Raw genomic sequence first — 5,882 nt, 5'->3', positions numbered from 1 at the left:
TCTTTCTTCAGAGGAGATTCTGCACCACAATGTGATGTGGTTATTTGGCCGGAATTCCCTGCGGGTTCTAGGTCGGATACGCTGTGTGCTTTTACGCAACCTATCCGACTTGTGTGGACATACATTAATACCCTAGGAAAAAAAGTAAAAGGAATAGAGGGACTGGATTATGAGAGTTTTATTTACGTCGTGTTTAGAAAAGGACATAAATTCACAGAAAAATGTATAAAAAAAGATTTTTCAAAATGTTGCTAATCTCTTATATATGCAATTCAACTGCAATTCTCCAAAATCTGCAAATTGCTAGTATTAGCTGCAAACCTCATACTGTTTGCTATTACTGAAGTATTCTGTTACTTTAAAATGACAGCATAGTCTGTACAGGTTTATTGGTTACCATAGTTTTTCCTACGCAGACTTTTAGCATTTTCTTCGACCACAATGGATTCCAGAAAACAACTGTGCTGTGTTGAAGGAACACTCCAGGCAAAATGTATATATTGTCTTCTTCCTAGTACAAGGCCTGAGGGGGCGTTGCATGACAAAGAGCACTAAATACATAATCCTTGTGCTATGCATAGTGTTGCTGTGGGTATTTTTTGCCAAATGTATCAGGGTCAGAGCATTGGTTTAAACGTCTGACTAGAGGGTCCGTGGAAAATAGCACTCCTATAGCAATGGGAACAGCACTCCTCTTGGTTCCTTCTAAATCTTTATGGTGCATATCTAGTCAGGGGCAGGGTGCCAATCTTCCAATCTTCCCCACAAACATAAAGTAGAAAAAAAGAAGCTAGGCAGCACTTAAAGGTTGAGGATAAATCACCAATAGGTTTATTCCAGGGTGCTACATTTTGGCTAGTGTAAGACTTCATCAAGCATGACAAGGGGGTCCATCTCCTAAAACAATCCAATGTTCACTCCAACCTAGGGACAGACTAGTCCACCAGATGATCCTTTGGTGGTCCCAGTCCCTGCCACAAGGATGGACTCCAAAGGTCTAGAAGTGGACAACCCCATTTGGAGCTGACTTTGAAGTCAATCCCATGCTACTAGGATCTATTTAGAATGGGTTCATTCAGATATAATTATTAGATCTTATTGATGACATGTCCCGTGTAGAGTAATAATGAAGATTACGATGCAATTAATAGTGGACATACATATGTTCTGTTTAGATGGAGGAGAGACCTCAGGATCATGTTCTCTGGTGGGTCTAAAAATCCCCAGTCCAACACTACTGAAAGCTCTTGTTTGCTCTCCGTGTCTTATGAGTTGCCTATTTGTTTTTGAGACAATTTTTTGTTTTTCGTTTAAACCTAATGTATCTCCACTTATACTACTAGACAATAACATTAACATTGATTACATGTTTTGCTGTTGATAAGGCACTTGAGCTGACAACACTAAAGTAATATTGAGCGTCCTATAACAGTCTTCAATGCTCTCTTCACATCTTTATTCCTTAAGCTGTACACCAGGGGATTCAACATGGGGATGACATTGGAATAAAGGACACTTATTATTTTTCGTTGATTCTGTGTAAGTGAAGCTCTTGGCATCATGTATAGGGTGAAAATCACCGAATAGAACAGAATGACTGTGATGAGATGAGAAGCGCAGGTGGAGAATGTTTTATGTTTCCCACTCAAAGATTTTATCTTGGAAACAGCATTAATTATAAAGACGTAAGAGACCACAGTGGGCAAGAAGCAGGTTGTCAAGAACAAAGACCCTTCAAAGAATATGATGTTCTGGGTAGAGTCTGTGCTGGTGCAGGAAAGTTCTAACAATACAGCAATATCACAAAAAAAGTGATTGATGATATTGGAGGAGCAATAGACATTTCGAGATGCGGTGATTGAAATAGGTATACAAAAAAGGAAGCCACCAAGCCAGATGCTAAAGGAGGCTACACCACAAAACCTCCTGTTGAGGACTATATGATAATGTAGAGGTCTACAGACGGCCACATATCGATCATAAGACATGATTGTGAGGAGGAAGTACTCAACGGAAGTAAAAGCAATAAAGAAGGTTTACTGGATTACACATTCTGAGTGAGATATGGTGCTACTGGCTATGCTGAAGATAGATATTAGCTTTGGAGAAGTGACGGACGTGTAGGTGATGTCCAACAATGCCAAGTTAAATAAGAAGAAGTACATGGGGGTCACCAGCAAAGTGCTCAAAGCTATGATAGCAATAAGGAATAGGTTTGCTATCAATGTGGTCATATAAGACAAGAGAAAAAACAAGACAAAATAAATCTGTAGGAAAGGAATATTGGAAAAACCAACAATGATGAAATCCAAATGCATTGTATGATTATCAAGTGTCATTTCTTTGTGTAGACCGTAGGAAAATAATGTTTGCTTGGTTCCAATAGTTATGATGGCTTGGAGCGAGGTCTTCTATTTATAAAGAATCATCATTGTCCCTCCATGTTTCTATTTCCATTGCCAATTTGCGATGATTTCCATTCTGCAAGGTGCTGAATAGACAGTAGTAAAGGAAATAGACAATAAATAAGCTAAAGGTTTTCTCACTTGTGGAATTGACTTTACAATATAACCCCAGTCACGATTATGGCTGCATCTTCCACCAAAAGTTTAATACTGCTTCTGAGGTAGCAAAGGGCCCCCTTACCTGCTGGGCCCCTGTGTAGCTACACAGGTCTCACATGTGGTATGTTATACCCCCATATAGAGTCCAGCCATATTTCCTTATATATAGTACAGCCTAATAATAACCCCTATACACAGTGCAGCAACATGCCCCTATAAAGAGTCCCATTATCACTTCTCCTGGGCTCCAGTGTCCTCATCTCCTGATAAGAGGCAACACAAGTCAATCAATCCATCAATCAATCAATCAATCAATCAATCAATCAATGGATCATATATAAAAATACATACCTCACTTATGTACATATAAAATCACTTTTCCATGGTCTTTTCGTCTTTTAAGGTACAGTATACTCTATTTTCCAATATTCCAATACAATTCATTGGTAATGAATGATGTGATCTGATATAATTGTGGAAACCTGTGACAATACAGAAGGCATAGATGATCAAGAAACAATGTAATAGTACTCATCACGAGTCATTATTTATTACGTCGCAGATCCCCAGTAGGTTTGATATAATTAATCCCTCATAGAGATGGATGTTACACAGCAGATTTGGTTTGTTATTCCAAAAGGAGATTTATTCTAGACAGGGACAGGCTGAAAGCGATCTGGGCCCCAGGACCATAATGGTCACTAGCTCTTTTATAAACCACTATAGTTATAACGGAATGTCTTTAAAGGGAATGTGTCGCTAGAAAAAAATGTATTTTTTTTTTAGTTAAACAATTAGTGTATAGGTGATTAAACATTGTTCTAATTTTTTTAATTTTTTTCACGAGTCAGGAAATATTATAAATTAGATTCTAATTTATAATATTTCCCAGCGCTGGTCACTAGATGGAGCAATTCCCAAAATTGCAGCATTGCATGTGGTAAAGCAACCACATTGCTTTATGCTGCAAAATTTGAGAAAACTCACTCGCTCTAGTGAGCTCTCAGAATCCCCCCCTCCTTTATCCTGGCTAGTGCCGGGAGAAACGAGGGGATTGAACGGTCAAACCTCCTACACTGTGTGTCGCCATTTTTTGAGCTAACACACAGTGTAGTAGGTTAACATACAGTAGTAAACGCACACTAAAACACGAACATACACAGAAATAACTTACCTGCTCCTGCCGCCGCCACTCCCTCCGGTCCGTCCGCTCCGTCTGCTACCTCCGCTCCAAGTGCACAAGTCCGGAAGCCGCGACCGGAAGTAGTAATCTTACTGTCCGGCTGCGACTTCCGGTCAACAAGAAAATGGCGCCAGACGTCGCACAGTTCAACTTGGACTGTGTGGGAACGGCGCATGCGCCGTTCCCACACAGACGGCGTACAGCATAGTGGATGGAACGGGCCCCGTTCGCATTCACTATGGGACTGTATGTGCCGTATTCCATGTCTGTATGTGTCGTAAATCGCAGCTACCTCCGAATTACACTCCAAGAGCTGTGCCGGTTCCGGCGTATTGCTTTCTCGTCCCGCGACATCAAGGATAGGCTGATTTAGAAGCTCCAAGCCTGGGACCTGGCGAACCCGGCCGAGATGGGAGAGATGGCCGAGGGTGACGTTGACTACTGCCCCGAAGAACCGGCCAGTCGCCAGGGAACCGGCCGTAGCGCCATCTCGGACGTCCAGGCCCTGCGGATGAGGGATCTGCTGACCGCTCTGGGGCCTCAAAGCTCCGAGGCCGAGCGCCTGATCATCGTTGGGGCCGTGGCCGTGCAGTGGCACCCCCAGAACCGACAACCCCAATCCCTGCCGGGCCCCGAAGACCCTAACTACGATACAACGACCTCCCCAAGTTGGATCCTTCGTCCACGGATATCGATGCGCACCTAACCATGCTGGAGACACAGCTACAGGTGCATGACATCCCCACCACCGAATGGGCTCGCTACGTGGGGCCCAGCCTGCAAGGGAGGGCCCTTGAAGTCTACCGGAGCCTAGGTCCAGAGGACGGACGGGACTACGGTTGCCTCCGGGACGCCCTGCTGAAGAGGTATGCGATCACCCCAGAGACTTACAGAGAGCGGTTCCGTAATTTGACGCTCGCCGGCCAGGGTAATGTGGAACTGGCAGCCCAGCTCCGCTTAAGCTGCTCCAGGTGGGCCGAGGGGAAGAAGGCCTTCAGTCGGGAGGCCCCGGAGGACCTCGTCATTTTGGAGCAACTCCTCTCCAGAATGGAGGTCCCCGTTTGTGCCTGGGTCGCGGACCGCCACCCTAGAACTCCTGAAGATGCCGCCACCCTGGCCGACGAGTTCTTGGCCCACCGACCCCAGTGGAGAAGCCTTCCGCGCCGAGAGCTCCGAGCCCCTACCAAAATAGCGGAACCACCCCGGCCAACTTCGATGAGACCCCAGCCGCAGCCTACAGCCGCCCCGATCCCTCCAAGGGTCCGCGGCCCTACGGACTCCCGCCAGTGTTATGGGTGCCACCAGCCGGGGCACATCCGACGGGACTGCCCCCTGGCCCAATCAACGGTGCCCTTTCCCAGACCAACCCCAACCCGGGTCGCTTTTTGCCCGGAGGCGGGCGACCCCGATGAGTGTGACCACCTCCTAGATGCACCAGAGGTGGAGGAGGTGGTCTACCACGTAGAGCTTGCGAGCCTCGTGATGAACCAGGTCCCTGCCAACATGCAGGGCCACGACAGCGCGTGGTGCTGGGATGCCGCACCGTCCAAGGACTCCGTGACTCGGGGGCATCCCTCACCCTGGTAAGAGCGGACCTGGTTCCCCAGGCTAAGGTTCTTCCCCAGCGATTAGCCCGGATTGCCCTGGCGGACGGAGAGTAGCGGTCCATTCCCCGCGCCAGAGTCTACCTGGACTGGGGCCCCGGAAAAGGGGAGGTCGAAGTCGGGCTCATGCCGGATCTCCCCGCCGATGTCTTATTGGGGAACGACCTTGGGAACGGTCTTACAAGTCAGTTCGCGAGGGCCGTGACCCGCAGCCAAGCCCGGGAGAACCTTTACCGGCCTCCACCACCGAGGCTCCTATCCCGGAAGCCCTGCCCCCCGAACCGCCGGTGGGCCGGGACCACGGGAATGCTGATGGACTCTCTCGGCAGCAGGACACTGATGGGCCTCTAGAGACTGATAGCACCGGGCCCAGATCTCATCACTGACCCGACAGAGGGTCAGCAGGACTGATTCTGGATCTAAGCTGGGGGAGGTCTGTGGCGGAACGGGTGACGGGTACAGGCATTGTACCCAGATAAAGGTTAAGCCTGCCGCAAACTGTCGCACTCCCGCCATCCGGGTGCCATAGCT

The 5,882-nt window shown here is 47.4% G+C and overlaps 1 pseudogene; it reads right to left on the bottom strand.

The window, feature by feature from the left end:
- Positions 1 to 1,403: 1,403 nt before the first annotated feature.
- On the bottom strand, positions 1,404 to 2,318 carry LOC142750539 (olfactory receptor 2B6-like; annotated as a pseudogene).
- Positions 2,319 to 5,882: the final 3,564 nt, after the last annotated feature.

The sequence above is a fragment of the Rhinoderma darwinii genome, chromosome 3 (assembly GCF_050947455.1).
Source record: "Rhinoderma darwinii isolate aRhiDar2 chromosome 3, aRhiDar2.hap1, whole genome shotgun sequence".
Lineage (NCBI taxonomy): Eukaryota > Metazoa > Chordata > Amphibia > Anura > Rhinodermatidae > Rhinoderma > Rhinoderma darwinii.
Note: the sequence above shows the minus strand (reverse complement) of the source record. Positions and strands in the feature narration are given on the sequence as shown.